Raw genomic sequence first — 23,821 nt, forward strand, 5'->3', positions numbered from 1 at the left:
GGAATGGGCTGCCAGAGGAAGTGGTAGAGGCTGGTACAATTACAACATTTAAGAGGCATCTGGATTGGTATGTGAATAGGGAGGGTTTAGAGGGATATAGGCCAAGTGCAGGCAAATGGGACTAGATTATTTGAAGATATCTGGTCGGCATGGATGAGTTGGATTGAAGGGTCTGCTTCCATGCCGTACGTCTCTGTGACTCTAATCCCATCTGCCACATGGGTCCATAACCCTCTATTCTCTGTCTGATTATGTGTCCATATGAATGCCTCTATGGATCATCTTCCCAGCTTCATGTTCAAGGCATTTACTACCCTCTGTGTAAAAATAAAATTTTCCTTGAATATCCCCTTTAAACTTCTCCCCCTTTCACCTTAAATCTATGCCCCCTATTGTTTTACATTTCCACCCTGGGAAAGAGACCCTGACTATCCACCCTATCCATGCTTCTAAGAATTTTATGTACTTCTATCAGGTTGCCCCTCAGCCTTCGACACTGTAGTGAGAACAATCCAAGTTTGACCAACCTCTCCTTATAGCTGATATGCTCCAATCCAGGCAACATCCTGGTAAACCTCTTCTGCATTCTATCCAAAGCATTTACATCCTTTCTACAGTGCAGCGATCAGAACCGTGCACAATACTGCAAGTGTGATCTAACCAAAGTCTTATACAGTTGCAATATGAGTTGCCAACTTTTACATTCAATGCCCCAAGTATTTTACATTAACACCTTTAATCTAAAACAACTCCAAGTGCTTAAATACTTAAATGACTTATATGCTAGAATGGTTGTTGCTGGAAGTAACCAGGTATTAGTTTTTTGAGTTCAACTGCATTAATTTTGTGAAGCCTTCTGAAGTCTGTTTCTTGTCATGAAGCATGCTAGAAATTCTTCAGACAGTTTTAGATGCTGAATGCAACAGAACTCCACTGTTATTTGCAGAGCTAAATTGATGCTGTATCTCATTAACATGCAAGTTTGATATTTCATTATTACTCTGTAGTGAGGTCTCTGAACTTAGAGCGCTAAGACCTGATTTTTCTCTTGTATAAAAAAGTTTGATGCTGATACAGCAGAAAAAGTGGAATGAGGAACTCCACCAATGAAACCCTATCACTGCTGCAAGGAATCTGAATCCAAATAGCCCTACAACGAAACTGTCTCACGCACAAGTTATGACAAAGAAGATGAGACACAAAAGCCTATTAATTTTCCTCCTCACTTCCAATGTTAACTTCAAAGTATCCCCTGATCAGCTGGGGAATGAAGTACAAATTGCCAAATGAGTTCCTGACCCAGTAGATTAGTTTATGTAAACAAAGAGAATAGTATATAGTATATGAAACAATGCCCATATCCCTTTCTCCTCCAGCATATGTTCCCTGCTGAAAGGCAGCTGGGGAAATATCATAGGCCTGACCTATTTACCTTTATCAGACTTATTATGTATGCTAAGCTGGATAACAGCATGAAGAGAAATCCCTGAACAAAATGGAGGTGGTCCATTAAAATAAGAATCACCTCAAAGACTTTTCATTCTCAAAGACTTTACCAAGATGGTGATTTGAGTAAGCAGTTCTCCAGTTAGAGATAGGATTCTGTATTGGCTTTTCTACTTTTTCGACAATGACCATTGAAGGATTCTTTCTTCTGATCCTGGGTCTGTAACAAACATATCTAATGGGTTACTTGCCTAACTTCTCTGTTGTCGTTTCTTTGTGTTGGGCTAATTGAAGGAGGATTCCTAGGAGCAGAGACAGGGTTTTGGTTTCGGGATTCAACTTCCTCATCTCTCATTTTCAGCTGCTCCAACACCTAATTTGTGTTTATATGATAGAAATATCAATTTGAATGAACAAACTTCAGAGATTTCAGTGCAGGCAATTGGTTTAGCGTGGGACTTTCAAATCAGTAACTTGGTACATAAGTGCATCAATTGATACGGCACTTTTTTGTTGAAGATTGCTACTCAATACCAATGTTACTCAAATTTGCAGTTTTATTTTTCTGAACGTTTCTATTCCATAACACAACCTGTTAATTCTGCCATTTAAGAAATTATGAAGTAGGCCTGTTCTGTTTCTTCTAAACTAGCTCTTTCATCTTTTGTTACTTCCATTCTTCTCTCCTCTCCTCTGCTCAACTCAACTCAACTCAGCTTTCTACGTTTAGTGTAGATGTGCAGACACTAGGACCACATGTTTACTCCACTGATTTTAGAACAGCATTATTGAAGCCTTTGGAAATGTCCACTTGATCAGTCCAGGTCTTTAATGCATAATCTATTACTTTGTACGAACCTTTGGCAAGCATTTTTGCATTTAATTTTAACATGGAATTGTCTTAGGATTTATAACCACCATCCTAATTTACCATGCATTTACTGATAACCATGATCAATATTATGGGAAAGATACATATAAATGAAGGAATAAAAAATGAAACTAAACTTACACATGACCTGGTCCTACATACAACAGTTTTTGGGGATGGAAAAGAGAATGAACTTGCACATATATTGCTTCTTCCTTACCTTATAAATGCCCCACTAAATGTTTTACACTAATCCAAGTACATTTTGAAATGTAGCCATTGTTTTGCAGGCAAATGTGACCAATCCTCACCAGTTTATTTGTTTCTTTAGTGTTAGTTGATGGATAAATGTTGTTGAGGACATGGAAGAAACTCTTCTCCCTTTCTTACAATGCTATGGGATATTTCGCATTTATCTGAACAGATGGATAGTGCCTCAATCAGAAAGATGACAATCTTAACAGTACACCACTCCCACAATTATCATTTGTCTCTAAATTTTGTGCATATTTCTTTGGATTTACTCTGACTCAGACATGACACTACAGTTGATTCAAGTTAATGGTAGCATTATCGAAGGTGGAAATGAGTAAAACACTCATTCTTTTGAAAAACTTATTTGTATTTGGAATATGTTAATTCAGTGTTTTCAATGAAGTACAACGGTTGTGTGACATTATAGTGCTACCTACAACACACAGGCTGTGGCAGTTCAAGAAGACAGCTCACCACAATCTTCTCAAGGATAAGTAGGGATGGTCAATGAATGCTGGCCAGCCAGTGATGTCGACAGTGATTGTTTTTTTTAAAAAAGCACAGTCCTTTAATACAGTGAAAAATGGAGAACTCTGAAAAGGAAGGCCATAAAAAATGTACATGGACTTTTGACATGGTGGACGTTATTTTGATGTGTGCAACACAAGTCCTATCACATGCATACAGGGGATAGTGTGGTAAAATTACTGAAACTTTGCACAAAAGGTGCTGGTATATGCAAATAGGCCTCTTGCCATCATTAGCAGGGTTCTCATTTTACGATTCATGGAAAATCACAATTTTTTCTTGACATGAAGTATTTTACATTCTTGATCTTGCAATACTTTCCCCATTGCCACACCAATGCCTGTGTAATTCAAAGACTGAAAATTCAACCCAGTGTTTCAGATAGATGTCCTTTCAGTAGCCTACATTCTTTCTTGTCCCAGAAGAGATGGGCGGCATGGTGGCTCAGTGGTTAGCACTGCTGCCTCACAGCACCAGGGACTAGGGTTCGATTCCCACCTCAGGCAACTGTCTGTGTGGAGTTTGCACGTTCTCCCCATGTCTGCGTGGGTTTCCTCCGGGTGCTCTGGTTTCCTCACACAATCCAAAAATGTGCAGGCCAGCTGAATTGGTGATGTTAATTTGCCCATAGTGTTAGGTGCATTAGTCAGGGATAAATGTAGAGGAATGGGTCTGGGTGGGTTACTCTTCGGAGGGTTGGTGTGGACTTGTTGGGCTGAAGGGCCTTTTTCCACACTGTAGGGAATTAAATCTAAATTTGCATGAAGTTTACTTGAAGGATCTGAATTTCAGTAACATTTTCTGCATTGTTATAAAATTGTTCAACTTATTTGTAGGAAATTATCAGTAGTAGAAATCAAGCTTTTGAACAGCTAATATTCTTGTCTTTTACTTCAGGTCTGAGTTTAGATATTTGTTGAGGTGACCTTAGATAAAATACAGTACAGTATTCAATTCTCTGTCATCTGCTATAGCAACTATTGAGGGAAGAAAATTAATTATTGATTGGTTGATGTGTAACTTGATAACATGAGCATGGAGCATAACATCCTTTACTTTCATGTCCCGGTGCCCCATCAATGGACATTGCCAGCATCACCAGCATTTTAATATACATTTATTATTTTTAACGTGCTCTGTTTTTCCTATCACCAGCAATTTAATGGAAAAGGAAATTTTGAGCTGTCTGACTATCAGTTAAGCATACATTTAGCAACAAGCACATGAATATAAAGATGCAACCATCTGTCCAAAACATGATGGCATAAGCACAAAAACAATTAAGTTACTTTGCCATGCTGCAATATTGCAAGACATGTGTTGAAACCTGCACAATATTGATCTTAAAATCCTTTGTGCTTCCTTGTTTGCTTTTTTCTTAGCTTCAGTCACCTTGGCTTCCTAGTTCAACTTGTTGTTAACCACAATTTCCCAGCTTGATAAGTCAATAGTGAAAGTTTTCAGGTACTTCTTTTGGAAGTCTTTGAACTTTAACCTCGGTCAACCAAGGTAACCCTGAAGCATGTGCTGGTTTTCCATTACAAGCACTGCTTTGGACATCAACATTTTCCCATCAAATATAAATATCCAAACATCTAAGAAAGATGTTCAATTTGGTAACTTGATTTCCTTGAGTACTTTATTTAAGGAGTGAAGACTTTGGAGTTTCACTTAAGTAGTTAGCGTTTTAGATGAGAAATTCTACTCTCAATATCGAACAGCCACTAGAATCTCTCGAAAGATGCTGCAGAAACTCACCTGATAAATATGACAATATTAGACTTTAGAATCATAGAATCCCTGCAGTGTAGAAACAGGTTCTTTGGCCCAAGAAGTCTACACCCACCCTACAAAGAGTAACCTAGCCAGACTCATTCCCTTACTACTCTGTATTTATCCCAGACAAATGCACCTACCCTACTGTTATATAAAATACCAAACCCATCTCTCTTAATGATCTAGCAATTAAAGATATAACTTGTTAAATCACACAGAAAAGGTTGCAACTTTTTTTGTGTGTTAATAGGTCTGTCAGGTCAATTGAGGTGCTATGTGTTGGCGTATTAAAGTGGAGAAAAATAAGCTTTGATGTGTATACATGATGGCTATTTAATGATCTCTGTTGCAATGTACATGTGTGCATCACACAGGACTAAAATCAGGCACAGTGCTGACTTTGAATGGCCTGCTCATGCAGTAATATTTAGATATTGCCTTTTACTTCTAAAGAAAAAACATCCCACGGCATTTCACACAGATACATTGTAGCCAAATGAAGACAAAATCAAAGAGAGACATATTTAGCAGGTGACCAAAAATTCTGTTTAACGGGATTGATTTGTAGGAGGATTTCAAATGAAAAAGAGTAGGTTGGCAGCAGAACTGTTAAGGAATGACATTCCTGAGCATGTTGAACTTGGTCAAAAGGATATTTTCTGTTTTGGGGAAAATCTAGAACGAGGAGTCATAGTTTAAAAATAAGGGATTGTCCTTTCAAGACAGATTTGTAGAATTTATTTTGAGGGTTGAGTGTCTTTGGAATTCCCTTTTCAAATTGTAGTGGAAGCAGAATCTTTAAATATTATAAAGGCAGAAGAAGATAGATCCTTGATTACCGAGGGGATGTAAGGTTATTGGTGATATGCGGGAATGTAGAGTTAAGGTTATTCATTGGCAGAGAAGGCCCAAAAGGCAGAGTGGCCTATTCTTGTTCCTTATTTGTATGTTTGTAGGTGGTAGAAATAACGGATACTTTTATAGTTCACATTTTGATCATTTTTAATTGCTCAAAGCTGCTACAGGCCTTATTTTTCTGAAAATGGTTCAGTGGTTCATGCCATTTTGATATACTTTAAGATTTTTCCCACTGTAAAATTAACATGAATCTTCCATTATAAAATAGATTTATACAGTGCCAAACAAAAGATATTTAATAATTAAACCATCTCTGTATTAGTTGTTATACTGATGCTTCATGTACTTGTTATTTCCCTTGAGTTTGCCTCTGAAATATGTACACGCAAAGGAACTTTACTCTCTATCCAACTATGTTCGATTTCCTTTATCCGAGACTGCTGAATTTTAATACAAAAGGATCTGCAGTGAGAAGTGCTCATGATCTAACACAATCCCCCCCCCCACCCCGCGCAGAAAGTTCACACAAAATAAATGTTGAATGAAAGAAAGACTTGACTGGTTGCAACAAAGTATTGAGCTGATATTGCAGGAGGGTGCAAGGCCAAAGTCGGGGTGGTGTGTGGCCTGTGGTGATAGGAGACTCCATAGTGAGAGGACCTGAACGGGGTTTCTGTGGCAACAGGCGGGATTTAAGGATGGTGTGTTGCCTTCCTGGTGCCAGGATTAAGGACATCGCAGACAGAGTGCAGGAAATCCTCAAGGGCGAAGGTGAAGAGCCAGAGGTGGTGGTACATGTTGGCACAAATGATGTCGGGAAGAAGAGGAGGAACATACTACAGCGGGACTTTGGAGAACTAGGAAGAAGGCTTCCAGTTCCTTGGGCTGGAGAGGCCAGGAACAGGGAGATAATGGACTTGAATGTGTGGCCGGGGAACTGGTGCAGGAAGCAAGGATTTAAGTTCTTGGATCACTGGGGTATGTTTTGTGGCAAGCATAAATTACACAAAAGAGACGGGTTGCACCTTAATAGGTTGGGGACCAGCATTCTGGCAGGCAGGTTTGCTACTGCAACACAGCTACGTTTAAACTAAGTAGTGGGGGGGGGAGGAGGAGGGGACAAACTGGAAGTTTAAGAAGGAAATTGAAGGGAAAGTTAGAACAAGGGAAGTCAAGAAAGACAACGGTATCAATGAAGCAGAAAACTCAAAAAGGGATCATGCCGTAAGATTGAGTGAAATAGGGGTTGAAGGAAGGGTGAGAGCAGTAACATATTAAAAATACTATATATGAATGCACGAAGTATTAGAAATAAGATGGATAAGCTTGAGGCTCTTTTGGAAATTGTCAGCTACGATATTGTGGGGATAACTGAGACGTGGCTTCAAGTGGACAGGGCCTGGGAAATGAATATTCAAGGCTATACGTGCTATCGTAAGGACAGACTGACGGGCAGAGGGGGTGGGCTGGCCCTGTTGGTAAGGGATGATATTCAGTCCCTTGCGCAGGGGGACCTAGAATCAGGGGATGTAGAGTCAGTGTGGATAGAGCTGAGAAATTCTAAGGATAGAAGGACCCTCTTGGGAGTTATCTACAAGCCCCCAAACAGTAGTTCGGATGTAGGGTGTAAGTTGAATAAGGAGCTGAAATTGGCCTGTCACAAAGATGTTACTACAGTTGTTATGGGGGATTTCAACGTGCAGGTAGACTGGGAGAATCAGGATGGTATTGGACCTCAAGCAAGAGACTTTGTAGAGTGCCTCTGAGATGGATTCTTAGAACAGCTGGTGCTGGAGCCTACCAGGGAGAAGACAATTCTGGATCTGGTATTGTGCAATGAACTAGAATTGATCAGGGACCTCGAAGTGAAGGAGCCATTAGGAGGTAGTGACTATAATACAATAAGCTTCAATCTGCAATTTGAAAGGGAGAGGGTACAATCGGTAGTGAAAATATTTCAGTTGAATAAAGGAAACTATGGAGCTATGAGTGAGGAGCTGGCCAAAGTTCAATGGTGCAATACCTTATCAGGGATGATAGTGGAGGAACAGTGGTGGATATTTCTGGGTATAATGCCGAAGATGCAGGATCAGTTCATTCCAAAAAGGAAGGAAGATCCTATGAGGAGGTGGGGTGGCCATGGCTGAGGAGGGAAGTTAAGAAACATATAAAGTCAAAAGAGAAAAAGTATAACATAGCAAAGATGAGTGTGAAAACAGGACTGGGAAGCTTTTAAAGAACAACAGAGGATTACTAAGAAGGAAATACGCAGAGAAAAAATGAGATACAAAGGTAAACTGGCCAAAAATATAAAGGAGAATAGTGAAAGCTTTTTTAGGTATGTGAAAGGGGAAAAAAATGATTAAGACTAAAATTGGCCTTGAAGACAGAAACAGGGGAATATATTACGGGGAACATAGAAATGGCAGAAGAGTTGAATTGGTACTTCAGGTCTGTGTTCACTGGGGAAGACACAAACAATCTCCCAGAGGTAACAGTGGGTGAAGGACCTGAACTTAAGGGAATTTATATTTGCCAGGATTTGGTGTTGGAGAGACTGTTAGGTCTGAAGGCTGATAAGTCCCCGGGGCCTGATGGTCTACATCCCAGGGTACTGAAGGAGGTGGCTTGAGAAATCGTGGATGCTTTGGTGATTATTTTCCAGAGTTCGATAGATTCAGGATCAGTTCCTGCGGATTGGAGGGTGGCTAACGTTGTACCACTTTTAAGAAAGGAACAAGAGAGAAAGCAGGAAATTATAGACCAGTTAGTCTGACCTCAGTGGTGGGAAAGATGCTGGAGTCAATTATAAAGGATGAAATTACTACACATCTGGATAGCAGTAAAAGGATCGGTCAGAGTCAGCATGGATTTATGAAGGGGAAATCATGCTTGACTAAACTTCTGGAATTTCTTGAGGATGTAGATGGACAAGGGAGATCCAGTGGATGTAGTGTACCTGGACTTTCAGAAAGCCTTTGATAAAGTCCCACATTGGAGCTTAGTGAGCAAAATTAGGGTGCATGGTATTAGGGGCAAAGTACTGACTTGAACTGAAAATTGGTTGGCTGACAGGAAACAAAAAGTAGTAAAAAAACGGCTCCCTTTCGGAATGGCAGGCGGTGACCAGTGGGGTACCGCAGGTATCAGTGCTGGGACTGCAGCTTTTTACAATATATATTAATGATATAGAAGATGGTATTAATAGTAACATTAGCAAATTTGCTGATGATAGAAAGCTGGGTGGCAGGGTGAAATGTGAGAAGGATGTTAGGAGATTACAGGGTGACCTGGACAGGTTAGGTGAGTGGACAGATGCATGGCAGATGCAGTTTAATGTGGATAAATGTGTGGTTATCCACTTTGGTGGCAAGAACAGGAAGGCAGATTACTACCTAAATGGAATCAATTTAGGTAAAGGGGCAGTGCAAAGAGATCTGGGTGTTCTTGTACACCAGTCAATGAAGGCAAGCACACAGGTACAGCAGGTAGTGAAGAAAGCTAATAGCATGTTGGCCTTCATAACGAGGGATTGAGTATAGAAGCAAAGAGGTTCTTCTGCAGCTGTACAGGGCCCTGGTGAGATCGCATCTGGAATATTGTGTGCAGTTCTCGTCTCCAAATTTGAGGAAAAACATTCTGGCTATTGAGGGAGTGCAGCGTAGGTTCACGAGGTCAATTCCTGGAATGGCGGGACTATGTTATGTTGAAAGACTGGAGCGACTGGGCTTGTATACCCTTGAGTGTAGAAGACTGAGAGGGGATCTGATTGAGACATATAAGATTATTAAAGGATTGGACACTCTGGAGGCAGGAAACATGTTTCCGCTGATGGGTGTGTCCCGAACCAGAGGACACAGCTTAAAAATAAGGAGTAGGCCATTTAGGACAGAGATGAGGAGAAATTTCTTCACCCAGAGAGTGGTGGGTGTGTGGAATGCTCTGCCCCAGAGGGCAGTGGAGGCCCAGTCTCTGGATTCATTTAAGAAAGAGTTGGATAGAGCTCTCGAGGATAGTGGAATCGAGGGTTATGGAGATAAGGCAGGGACAGGATACTGATTAAGGATGATCAGCCATGATCATAATGAATGGTGGTGCAGGCTCGAAGGGCAGAATGGCCTACTCCTGCACCTATTGTCTGTGGTTAAGGTCAGAAAATAAACAAACCAGAGCTTCAGCTTTGTAAAACTGCTAGTTGAATTTTGATTGTAATTATTTATTCAGTTATACAAGCCTGTTTTTAAAGGAAAACAAACTATTTCTGCAGATAGAGTAAAAGAGATGTACAGCACGGAAACAACCCTTTGGTCCAACCCGTCCACACCGACCAGATATCCCAACCCAATCTAGTCCCACCTTCCAGTAACTGGATCATATCCCTTCAAACCCTTCCTATTCATATATCCATCAGTTTTTTTTTTCTCTCTCTCCTGCGCTGACATCACCTTGTGTTTCCTTTGTCTGTACCTGTCCCTTTTAAAACTGCTGTTGTTTTGACTTTTGGAACTTTGGAGAAAAAAACAATGCAACAGCATGTAAAACAGTAATTGCTGCTCCTGGAATTCAAGGAATCGCCTCCAACACCTAAAATACCTCAAAAAAGGAGCAGCTGTTACAGCCAGAAATTTTTCCGATCAGCAATGAATTTTTTTTATATGTTATATGTAACTGTGTGCATAAATAGAATTGAATAGAATAAAATTGCAAAGAATCATCACTTTTAATGATGTCAAAAGTGTGCTACTGGAAAAGCACAGCAGGTCAGGCAGCATCTGAGAAGCAGGAGAATTGACGTTTCGGGCATAAGCCCTTCATGGCGATTCTTCTGCTCCTCGGATGCTGCCTGACCTGCTGTGCTTTTCCAGTACCACAGTTTTGACTCTGATCTCCAGCATCTGCAGTCCTCGCTCTATCCTAACTTTTAATGATGCCTGTGAGCAGTGTATGCTAAGGCACTTTCATCATTTGGTGTATAGAACATAGAACATAGAAAAGTATAGCACAGAACAGGCCCTTTGGCCCACGATGTGTCGAGATTTAATCCTAATGTAAAATATAGTAACAACCTATGCACCCCTCAACTCACTGCTATCCATGTACATGTCCAGCAGTTGCTTAAATGTCCCCAATGACTCTGCTTCCACCGCTGGTAAGTCATTCCATGCATTCACAACTCTCTGCGTAAAAATCCTACCTCTGACGTCTCCTTTATACCTTCCTCCTAATATCTTCAAACTATGACTTCATGTACCAGTCAATCCTGCCCTGGGGAAAAGTCTCTGTCTATTGACTCTATCTATTCCTCTCATTATTTTGTATATCTCGATCAGGTCTCCTCTCTTCCTCCTTCTCTCCAGAGAGAAAAGTCCCAGCCTATTCAACCTTTCTTCATAAGACAAGCCCTCCAGTCCAGGCAGCATCCTGGTAAAACTTCTTTGCACCCTCTCCAAAGCCTCTGTATCTTTCCTATAGTAGGGCGACCAGAACTGGACACAATATTCCAAGTGTGGCCTCACCAGGGACTTGTAGAGCTGCAGCAAAACCTCACAGCTCTTAAATTCTATCCCCCTGTTGATGAAAGCCAAACACCATATGCTTTCTTAACAACCCTATCCACTTGGGTGGCAATTTTGAGGGATCTATGTACTTGCACACCCAGATCCCTCTGTTCCTCCACACTGCCAAGAATCCTGTCTTTAATCCTATATTCAGCATTCGAGTTCGACCTTCCAAGATGCATCACTTCGCGCTTATCCAGGTTGAATTCCATCTGCTATTTGTCAGCCCAGCTCTGCATCCTCGAGGAGAAAGTGAGGTCTGCAGATGCTGGAGATCAAAGTTGAAACTTTATTGCTGGAACAGCACAGCAGGTCAGGCAGCATCCAGGGAACAGGAGATTCGACGTTTCGGGCACAGGCCCTTCTTCAGGAATGAGCAGAGAGTGTTCAGCAGGAGAAGATAAAAGGTAGGGAGGAGGGACTTGGAGGAGGGGCGTTGGAAATGTGATAGGTGGAAAGAGGTCAAGGTGAGGGTGATAGGTCGGAGTAGGATGGAGGCGGAGAGGTCAAGAAGAAGACTGCAGGTCAGGAAGGCGGTGCCGGGCTGGAGGGATTCGGCTGAGACAAGGTGGGGGGAGGGGGGATGAAGAAACTGGTGAAGTCCAAGTTCATCCCCTGTGGTTGGAGGGTTCCCAGTCGGAAGATAAGACGCTCCTCCTCTGACCGTCGGGTTGTTGTGGTTTGGCGGTGGATGAGTCCAATGACCTGCATATCCTCGGTGGAGTGGGAGGGGGAGTTGAAATGCTGTGCTACAGGGTGGTTGGGTTGGTTCGTCCGGGTGGCCCAGAGGTGCTCTCTGAATCGCGACTCCCTCCGCGACTCCCTTGTCAGATCCACACCCCCCACCGACCCAACCTCCACTCCCGGCACCTTCCCTTGCAACCGCAGGAGGTGCAACACTTGCGCCCACACCTCCCCCCTCACTTCTCTCCAAGGCCCCAAAGGAAACTTCCATATCCGCCACAGATTCACCTGCACCTCCACCCACATCATCTACTGCATCCGCTGCAGCCGGTGTGGCCTCCTCTATATTGGGGAGACAGGCCGCCTACTTGCGGAGCGATTCAGAGAGCACCTCTGGGCCACCCGGACGAACCAACCCAACCAACCTGTGGCACAGCATTTCAACTCCCCCTCCCACTCCACCGAGGATATGCAGGTCATTGGACTCATCCACGGCCAAACCACAACAACCCGACGGTCGGAGGAGGAGCGTCTTATCTTCCGACTGGGAACCCTCCAACCACAGGGGATGAACTTGGACTTCACCAGTTTCTTCATCCCCCCTCCCCCCACCTTGTCTCAGCCGAATCCCTCCAGCCCGGCACCGCCTTCCTGACCTGCAGTCTTCTTCTTGACCTCTCCGCCTCCATCCTACTCCGACCTATCACCCTCACCTTGACCTCTTTCCACCTATCACATTTCCAACGCCCCTCCTCCAAGTCCCTCCTCCCTACCTTTTATCTTCTCCTGCTGAACACTCTCTGCTCATTCCTGAAGAAGGACCTGTGCCCGAAACGTCGAATCTCCTGTTCCCTGGATGCTGCCTGACCTGCTGTGCTGTTCCAGCAATAAAGTTTCAGCTCTGCATCCTGTCTATGTCGCACTGCAGCCTACAGTAGCTCTCTATACTATCGACGACACCTCCAACCTTTGTGTCATCTGCAAATTTATTAACCCACCCGTCAACCACCTCATCCAAGTCATTTATAAAAACTATTAAGAGCAGAGGCCCAAGTACAGAGTCCTGCGGGACCCCACTCAACACTGTCCTCCAGGCAGAATACTTTCCATCTACAGCCACTCTCTGCCTTCTGTCAGCCAGCCAATTCTGAATCCAGATAGCCTAATCTCCCTGTATCCCATACTTCCTGACTTTATGAATGAGCCTACCATGGGGAACTCTATCAAATGCCTTGCTGAAATCCATATCCACCACATCCACTGCTCGACCATCGTCGACCTGTCTTGACACCTCCTCAAAGAACTCAATAAGATTTGAGAGGCATGACCTGCCCCTCACAAAGCCATGCTGACTGCCTTTAATCATGATTTGGAGATGCCGATGTTGGACTGGGGTGTACAAAGTTAAAAATCATGCAACACCAGGTTATAGTCCAACAGGTTTAATTGGAAGCACACTAGCTTTCGGAGCAACGCTCCTTCACAATCACCTGATGAAGGAGCGTCGCTCCGAAAGCTAGTGTGCTTCCAATTAAACCTGTTGGACTATAACCTAGCCTTTAATCATGCTATGCTTTGCCAAATAGTCATAAATCCTATCCCTCAGAATTCTTTCCAAAACCTTGCTGACCACAGATGACAACACCCACCCTGAAATATCAGATTGCAATGTAATTAATTCAAGATTATCAAAAAGAAATTGTAATCAGATACTGGCAAATAATATGATTACCCTATATTGATTTGACTTTACACAGTTGAGGTCCTAATATTGACCATTTCAATCTGATTCCTAATGAAGGGCTTATTCCTGAAATGTTGACTCTCCTTCGATGCTGCCTGACCTGCTGTGCTTTTCCTGCGCCACACTTTTTAACATTTCATTCTGAGGTCATACCAGTCCAAAGATGTGCAGGTTAAGTGGATTGGCCATGTAAAATTGCCCACACTATTCAGGGAGGTGCAGGCCAGGTGGGTTACCCATGGGAAATATGGGGTACGGGGATGGGTCTGGGTGGGATGCTCTTTGGAGGGTCAGTATGGACCATTTCGGCCAAGTGGCCTGTTTCCACACTGTTTAGATTCTATGATTTGATACCCTCAGACCACCTTGATACTACCAGCAAAGAGTTGCAGCAGAGCATGTTGCACCACTGTTGTAAAAATGATTTTCACACATTGAACAGTTTTGATGTTGAACTAGTTGATATGAGGACAGCTGAAAGCTGATGCTAGACACTTAAATGAGAGAGACAAAGAATAATATTAACATTAACTCGAAACTTTCTAAACCTTGTTGCTGGCTATTTCACAGAAGCAATGGTGGCGATCTAGGGTAGTTTACCTTGCCATTTAAATGAATTAAAAAATAAGGTCAAGAACATTTTTTTGGTTCTCTTCTCAGCTGGTGAGTACAGTTGCCTTCGTGAATCAATTAATTATTCTTTGTGTAAATCTAATTGAATGAAAGTATACTACATTGGCTGTGTTTGTCACCAGCAAATTTGCATGAGGAAGTCAGTGCTAAAAGAAATGGAAATTCCCTGCATGACGGTGGCAAATATTTGGAAGTGTTTCATTGGCTAATATATACTTTGGGACTTGTGGTCACCAAATGAATATAAGTTCTTCTTTCTTTAACTCTTAGCCGTACTGAAAGTACACAAGGCTAAAATATACATATTTGACTTAAATATCAAGTTGATTTTGTATTGCAGCTTTGATTTGTATCACTGTCATTTAGATTTTACGATAGTGCAGATAGAAGTCATCACGATTGATCATTTTAACAAGTGTTCTTGTGTTTTACTTCAAAATCTAGTTTAAGCGATATTGTACTGTTAAAATGCAGTGTAAATAAAATATGAATTTTTTTTCCTTTTGGTGCCTTTCATCATCATCAGTTCCAAGTTATGTTTAACAAAGCCTTGTCCCTGTTAGTAGGTGAATTCAGAGTCAGTTAATCATAATTATTTTGTGTAAATCAAATCAACTTCTATCCATTTGAAAGGTTTCTTCATGAGACTGAAAAAGCTGATTTTTGACCTGTGGTAAATATTTCAACAATTTTGAATGCCAACTAGCTGATCATTGACTTTGTTATTCAATTTCAAAACCAAGTTGTCAAATTCAGCTCCACAAACATAGTCAGCTGCATAGAATATGATTAGTAAAATGGGAGAGCAAATAAAGGGAAGAATGTAGTGAATTTGGAATTAATTATTTACTCCAGGTTCAACTGCAGTTTGATTTTGTAACTTTAAGATTAAACAGTCCCCTACAGTCAATTGTGTGATTGCAGTCTCAGTACAAAACCAACTTTGAATGGAACTGAACCGATGTCATTACCTTCTCTCCTCTTCCATTGCTCCGCCTCCAAACAGTTGCAAAGTTTTCCTGGTATTGAGATATCCTGTTGTGGAAGAGCAGCTGATCACTAAATAAAACTACAAAATACATTTATCAAAAAAGAAGGGTTTGATTTGCAAGTAACTAAGAAGGTAATTGGTTATTTATCTTTTATCTTAATCTTTCTTCTTTCTTGTTAAAAGTATTCATTATACTAAATGTTTGCAGAAATGGGGTCGAGACACTGCAATTTTAATTAGTTTCAGTTTTACCAGACTTTTGTGCTCATTAATAATGTAATTAATAAGACAGTATGTTCTTTTAGTCTGTCTTTGTTTTCTGATTGCCGACAGCTGATTTCTTTTTGCAATGAAATACACTCAGCAACACTTTTAAAGATTTGGTAGCTACGGAGCTCTTTACCACAACACATGGGATGACTACAGTAATGAGAGTTTACACAAACTAGGACTTGACTACCTGAAATCAAGAGATAAAATGGTGATTTGACTGTAGTTTAAGATGCAAAAGGAAGTAAATAGAAACATTTTCTGCTGGCTAGAGAAATTCAAAGCTTGGGGTACACTCTGAAAACTCCTGCCAGACTTTTCAGGAGAACAATTAAGAAACATTTCTGTACACTAAAAGGTGGTAAAATTTTGATATTGTCTTCTGATTGATTGTTAATTTTAAATCTGAAATTGATAGACTTTTGATGAACGGAATTAAGTGATATGAGGCAAAGTAGGATAATGATCTCCGAGTAGCAAGGGTAAAATTGCAAAGTTAAATAGTCTCCTACTTTTATGTTACAGCCAACTTTAAAAATGTACATAAGATACTAATTTAATTCTGTAAAGGAACTTTCCTCCTAGATTTCCTTGAACCATGACAGATTAGGGATCAGGTGTTTGTGACTAATGCTGTTTCCAAGCAATTACTCACCAGTTTAGCTGTAGCTTAGCCACATGACAATACTTTTAATTTTTTTTCTGCATAATGGCCTGACTCAAAGTCCTCCATACCAACTGAGTTATGACACCTAACCAAAGCATGAAATCGCTGAAAATGTGAACAAGTAAACTACTTATTGCAAAGTGTTATCTGTTCTGATGTGTTGATCCATTTTTAAAATCAAGATTTGGGTCTATTTGATTCTTGCTGTATTTTAATAGAGCAATTGATATTTTTCAGAATATGACTTTCAAGTTGTTGTATCCCCTCCATAAGTGTTTTGCTGCAGCCGCTTTCACTCCAGATTAAGATCTATTTAAAAATTACTTGACTTCAAGGTTTATACTGAGCACTAAAATATCTGCTGGATGATACTTTAATCATGTTTGATCTCTACATGACTATGCATTTGTGTTGAATCTTAATAGTAATTTGTTTGCACTGAGAGTTTTTGGAATAAAGTACAGGAAATGGATCTAAGGAGAATAAGAGGTTGAATAGGCTGGGGCTGTTTTGCCTGGAGCATCTGAGGCTGAGGAGTGACCTTGTAGAGGTTTATAAAATCATGAGGGGCATGGATAGGATAAATAGACAGCGTCTTTTCCCTGGGGTGGTGGTGTCCAGAACTAGCGGGCATAGGTTTAGGGTGAGAGGGAAAAGATATAAAAGAGACCGAAGGGGCAACTTTTTCAGGCAGAGGGTGGTATGTGTCTGGAATGAGCTGCCAGAGGAAGTGGTGAAGGCTCGTACAATTGCAACATTTAAGAGGCATTTGGAGGATATATGAATAGGAAGGGTTTGGAGGGATATGGGCCGGGGCTGGCAAGTGGGACTAGATTGGGTTGGGATATCTGGTCGGCATGGACGGGTTGGATCGAAGGGTCTGTTTCCTTCTATACATCTCCATGACTCTAAATGCAACTAGGCATTAACAGCATAGGATTGGTATACCACATGTTGCAGGAAATAATATAGAATTGTGAAGAAGGGTGAAAGGATTATTTAGAAATAACATAAATGGAAGTACTAAAAAAGAAAATAACAATGTGATAAAACATTATTCATATTGACAGAAGATAAAGGATAGAAAGGCATTTCAGACTATTAGAGTATGCTATTGATCACCTAGTAATGGAATAGTTGGAGGAAAATATAGGTGTATATGTATAAAAAAATGATAGTGATGAGGGATTTCAATTGCCTCCAAATAAGATGGGAGGAAATGGAAGGAAAATGTGGAAGCTTCTATAGTATACGATTCCTTTTGACTCAATATTTAAGAAGCCATACAACAGAGGAAAAACTGAGGTCTGCAGATGCTGGAGATCAGAGCTGAAAATGTGTTGCTGGAAAAGCGCAGCAGGTCAGATTCTCCTGTTTCCTGGATGCTGCCTGACCTCATACAACAGAGGAAGTAATGTAAGACTTAATGATGGGAACTGAGCTAATCAGATAAAGGAAGGAAGCATGAGAGAACTTCAAGGGTGCTGTGATCACAATATAACATAAAGTATAATATGAAAATGAGACAATGGAGGGCAGTTCAGGTAAGCTCATTGAATTTTTTGAGGCTGAATTATTTAAACTTTTGACAGATAAGTGACGGGAGGAATGCATTGATAATTAAGCCCCTGTACTCCACCCATTGCATTATTAATTGAATGTTGATTCAATTAACAAAATAGCAAATGACTTCTCTTTTAGTACTACTGTCAAAAAATAAAATAACTGTTCACAAGGCTCCTTTAATGAACTCAAAACGTCTGTTTATTATAAACAAAAGTTAATCTTAAAGTAAGTGGCAAACTCTTGTTAATACCTGAGCTATGATCCTGAATTAAAACTAAGTCCCATTAACCCCACACACAACTGTAAACAAGACAAGTCTGAGGAAATTATGGCTTTTTACAAGTGCTAAAAAGGAGAAAAATACATTCTGTGGGCCAAAGCTCTGGAAACGAAGAACAGATTTTGCTAACTGCTCATGTCTGCTGAATTTCTGACAATTCCAGATTGAATTGAGTTGAATTTATTGTCACGTGTACTGAGGCACAGTGAAAAGCTATGTCTTGCGAGCAATACGGGCAGATCACATAGTTAAGTAGCATAGATAGTAAATAGTAGGTAAACAGCGACAAAAACAAAAAACCGGTACAGACGAATGTTAAGAGTTTGTGAGTCCATTCAGTATTCTAATCACAGTAAGGTAGAAACTGTTGTGAAAACGTCTGATCAACATTTATAATCAATATGTTTGGATCCAAGTTGTTGAGATTGTCATTGTCCACAACTTTGGGTTTTACCAGGTAGACAGAATAACTGGCATTTGGAAACAAGATATTCCTAAGGACTTTCAGGAAACAGCATTTAAACAGAGAGACTGCAGCTACTGGAATGGCTTCTTTATCTTCTGATTGCTGGGTTTGTAAAACTGAATTCTAAGTCCAGAGAAGGTTGCTGGGCAACACTAATTAGCTTAAACCCCTAGTTCCTTCAAAATATTTTTTTTCAGAAACTATGCAATAAACACCATTTCTTATCATCTTGAATTTTATTTAACAGCTTCTCCAAAGTCACCTGACTTCTAGTAAAAACAGGTGACTTATATCACACATTGCTGATTGCTATTTTTTACGAAATCACATTTTACAAACATTTTCAATTCAATGAAAGACCAAGTAGTGTAATATTCCAGATTTCCCCAGATAGTGCATTAAATATAAATAAATATTCCCAGCACAAGGGAATCAAAGGGTTTAGGAAATGGATTGCAACAGTTCAAGAAGACAGTCCACCACCATCTTCTCAAGGGCAACTAGGGACAGGCAATAAGTCCTGGCCAGCCAATGATGAAAATGTGTTGCTGAAAAAGCGCAGCAGGTCAGGCAGCATCCAAGGAGCAGGAGAATTGCCGTTTCAGGCATGAGCCCGAAACGCCCGAAATGGGGCATGAACTCCGAAACGTCGATTCTCCTGCTCCTTGGATGCTGCCTGACCTGCTGCGCTTTTCCAGCAACACATTTTCAGCTCTGATCTCCAGCATCTGCAGTCCTCATTTTCTCCCCAGCCAATGATGCCCACATCCTATGAGTGAGTAAAGGCAATAGTCAGGAAAGTAGAGTCCATAATTAAATCAGCTATTATCTTACCAAATGTTGAAACAGACTTGAGAGGGCAGATGGCCTCCTGCTACTCCTAACTTCTATATTTGTATGTTAACTGCTGATACACAACAAAAATTGTGAGGAGAGAGGCACGAATAAAAACTTATGCTAAAACCTATTTCTTTGATCAGGTTTTTAGTCAAACTACTTCTAATGCAAGTATATCGTCCTTTGCGGTAGGAGATCAAAAACTGCACAGCACGCCTTGTGCACTTGATTTTGTCAAGATTTCCCTACTTCCCCACTACAATGCCCTTTATAATAAAGACCAACATTTCACTTGTATTCTGAATTACTTGTACCTACCTGCTAACTTTTTGTGATGTGTTAAGTAGAGGATACAGATTCTTGTATACCACAGCATTCTGCACTTCCTCTTAGTTTGAATTACACTTTGCTTTACTGTTTTGTTCCTACTCACTAAATCTGTCTCCTTTTGAAGACTCTTTGTATACTTCTCATAACTTGTTTCCCTATCTATTTTTTATATTGTATAGTGTGCGCCTTCAAACAGTTCGTATGTCGTGAATAATTGAGGCCCCGCCTCTGAACCCTTTGGAACTCCATTTGTATTAGTTTATCAACCTGAAAATGACCCATTTATCCCAACCTTGTGTTTCCTGTTAGTCACTGAACCTAACTTTCACTCTGCTTTCTCACCACAGAAAGTGCCAGACCTGCTGAGTTTTTCCAGCGATTTCTGTTTGTGTTTCTGATATCCAACGACTATGGTTCTTTGGGTTTTTTTCTCAATGCTAATGTGTCAGTCCCAAGAGCATGAGCCCTTACTTTGTACAATAAGCATTTTAATATGGCTCCTAGAGTCATAGAGATGTACAGCAAGGAAACAGACCCTTCGGTCCAACCCGTCCATGCCGACCAGATATCCCAACCCAATCTAGTCCCACCTGCCAGCACCCGGCCCATATCCCTCCAAACCCTTCCTATTCATATACCCATCCAAATGCCTCTTAAATGTTGCAATTGTACCAGCCTCCACCACTTCCTCTGGCAGCTCATTCCATACCCATACCACCCTCTGAGTGAAAAAGTTGCCCCTTCGGTCTCTTTTATATCTTTTCCCTCTCACCCTAAACCTATGCCCTCTAGTTCTGGACTCCCCGACCCCAGGGAAAAGACCTTGTCTATTTACCCTATCCATGCCCCTCATAATTTTGTAAAACCTCTATAGGGTCACCCCTCAGCCTCCAACGGTCCAGGGAAAACAGCCCCAGCCTGTTCAGCCTCTCCCTATAGCTCAAATCCTCCAACCCTGGCAACATCCTTGTAAATCTTTTCTGAACCCTTTCAAGTTTCACAACATCTTTCCGATAGGAAGGAGACCAGAACTGCACGCAATATTCCAATAGTGGCCTAACCAATGTCCTGTACAGCTGCAACATGACCTCCCAGCTCCTGTACTCGATACTCTGACCAATAAAAGAAAGCATACCAAATGTCTTCTTCACGATCCTATCTACCTGTGACTCCACTTTTAAAGAGCTATGAACCTGCACTCCAGTGTCTCTTTGTTCAGCAACACTCCCTAGGACCTTTCTATTAAGTGTATAAGTCCTGCTAAGATTCGCTTTCCCAAAATGTAGCACCTCGCATTTATCTGAATTAAATTCCATCTGCCACTTCTCAGCCCATTGGCCCATCTGGTCAAGATCCTGTTGTGATCTGACGTACCCACTTCGCTGTCCACTACACCTCCAATTTTGGTGTCATCTGCAAACTTACTAACTGTACCTCTTATGTTCGCATCCAAATCATTTATGTAAATGACAAAACATAGAGGACCCAGCGCCGATCCTTGTGGCACTCCACTGGTCACAGGTCTCCAGTCTGAAAAACAACCCTCCACCATCACCCTCTGTCTTCTACTTTTGAGCCAGTTCTGTATCCAAATGGCTAGTTCTCCCTGTGTTCCATGAGATCTAAACTTACTAATCAGTCTGCCATGGGGAACCTTATCGAACGCCTTACTGAAGTCCATATAGATCACATCTACTGCTCTGCCCTCATCAATCCTCTTTGTTACTTCCTCAAAAAACTCAATCAAGTTTGTGAGACATGATTTCCCACGCACAAAGCCATGTTGACTATCCTGAATCAGTCCTTGCCTTTCCAAATACATGTACATCCTGTCCCTCAGGATTCCCTCCAACAACTTGCCCACCACCAACATCAGGCTCACTAATCTATAGTTCCCTGGCTTGTCCTTACCACCTTTCTTAAACAGTGGCACCACGTTTGCCAACCTCCAGTCTTCCGGCATCTCACCTGTGACTATCAATGATACAAATATCTCAGCAAGGGGCCCAGCAATCACTTCTCTAGCTTCCCACAGAGTTCTCTGGTGCACCTGATCAGGTCCTGAGGATTTATCCACCTTTACCCATTTCAAGACATCCAGCACTTCCTCCTCTGTAATCTGGACATTTTGCAAGATGTCGCCATCTATTTCCCTACAGTCTGTATCTTCCATATCCTTTTCCACAGTAAATATTGATGGAAAATATTCATTTAGTATGTCCTCTCTTTTCTGTGGCTCCACACAAAGGCCGCCTTCTTGATCTTTGAGGGGCCCTATTCTCTCCCTAGTTACCCTTTTGTCCTTAGTATATTTTTAAAAACCCTTTGCATTCTCCTTAATTCTATTTGCTAAAGCTATCTCATGTCCCCGTTTTGCCTTCTTGATTTCCCTCTTAAGTATACTCCTACTTTCTTTATACTCTTCTAAGGATTCACTCGATCTATCCTGTCTATACCTTACATATGCTTCCTTCTTTTTCTTAACCAAACCCTCAATTTCTTTAGTCATCCAGCATTCCCTATACTACCAGCCTTTCCTTTCACCCTGACAGGTATATACTTTCTCTGGATTCTTGTTATCTCATTTCTGAAGACTTCCCATTTTCTCGCCGTTCCTTTACCTGCGAACATCTGGCCCCAATCAGCTTTCAAAAGTTCTTGCCTAATACCATCAAAATTGGCCTTTCTCCAGTTTAGAGCTTCAACTTTTAGATCTGGTCTATCCTTTTCCATCACTATTTTAAATCTAATAGAATTATGGTCGCTGGCCCCAAAGTGCTCCCCCACTGACACCTTAGTCACCTGCCCTGCCTTATTTCCCAGGAGTAGGTCAAGCTTTGCACCTTCTGTAGTTGGTACATCCACATACTGAATCAGAAAATTGTCTTGTACACACTTAACAAATTCCTCTCCATCTAAACCTTTAACACTATGGCAGTCCCAGTTGATGTTTGGAAAGTTAAAATCCCCTACCATAACTACCCTATTATTCTTACAGATAGCTGAGATCTCCTTACAAGTTTGTTCCTCAATTTCCAACTGACTATTAGGGAGTCTATAATACAATCCCAATAAGGTGATCATCCCTTTCTTATTTCTCAGTTCCACCCAAATAACTTCCCTGGATGTATTTCCGGGAATATCCTCCTTCAGCACAGCTGTAATGTTATCCCTTATCAAAAATGCGACTCCCCCTCCTCTCTTGCTTCCCTTTCTATCCTTCCTGTAGCATTTCTATCCTGGAACATTAAGCTGCCAATCCTGCCCATCCCTGAGCCATATTTCTGTAATTGCTATGATATCCCAGTCCCATGTTCCTAACGATGCCCTGAGTTCATCGCCCTTCCATGTTAGGCCCCTTACATTGAAATAAATGCAGTTTAATTTATTAGTCCTACCTTGTCCCTGCTTACCCTGACTGTTTGACTCGCTTCTGTTCTCAACTGCTCCTGCTGAACCTTTTTTTGAAAATCCCAATGTAGTAAATTTGCTGGTTCCTCTTTATACAATTTGTTTGTTACATCTCAAAAGAGCTTAAATAAATTTGTCAAACATGATTTGTTTTAACAAAACTATGTTGACTTTGCCTGATTGTATTATAACTTTCTAACTGCCCTACAGCTGCATTACCATCTCCTTTAATCATGGATTTTAACATTTTCCCAATAACCCATGTTACATTGACTAGTTTATGTTTTCCTGCTTTCTAATTCCCTCCTTACTTCAATAAAGGCATTCCATTTACAATTTTCAAATCTGTTGGCATGTTTCCAGAACCTAGGGAAGTTTGAAGATTGAACTCAATGCTTCTATTCTTTTCAGACTCAAGCATACAGACCATCTGAGCCAGTCTTTCCAGTTTTCTATCCCATTAGTTTTTCTTTTTCTGTGGAAAATGTGATTGTTTTACATTTCTCCCATTCATCCCTCATTTTCCACAAATTTTGAAATGCTTTGCTGTCGTCCTCTGCAATGACCAAGGGAAATATTGGCAAAATAATAAATTCACTGTGCGTGTAATCCCAGATTAATATTCTGGGGGCAAGGGTTTGAATCCAACC

At 41.1% G+C, this 23,821-nt stretch overlaps 1 protein-coding gene across 4 annotated transcripts in view; it reads left to right on the plus strand.

Moving 5' to 3' along the window:
• LOC122557231 (Cl-/H+ antiporter 5b) overlaps positions 1-23,821 on the plus strand; it is a 154,822-nt gene that overhangs the window by 19,389 nt on the left and 111,612 nt on the right. Inside the window, exon 1 of one of the 4 annotated variants that reach the window (XM_043704688.2) lies at positions 15,329-15,476. The exons of the other annotated variants lie outside the window; for them this stretch is intronic. The gene's annotated coding sequence lies outside the window, so the exon portion shown is untranslated. Of the gene's footprint in view, positions 1-15,328; positions 15,477-23,821 lie in introns of those variants that run through there. 4 annotated transcript variants of the gene reach the window in all.

This window comes from Chiloscyllium plagiosum, unplaced genomic scaffold (assembly GCF_037043375.1).
Source record: "Chiloscyllium plagiosum isolate Xiang-an unplaced genomic scaffold, Cpla_swu_hap1 HiC_scaffold_11, whole genome shotgun sequence".
NCBI lineage: Eukaryota > Metazoa > Chordata > Chondrichthyes > Orectolobiformes > Hemiscylliidae > Chiloscyllium > Chiloscyllium plagiosum.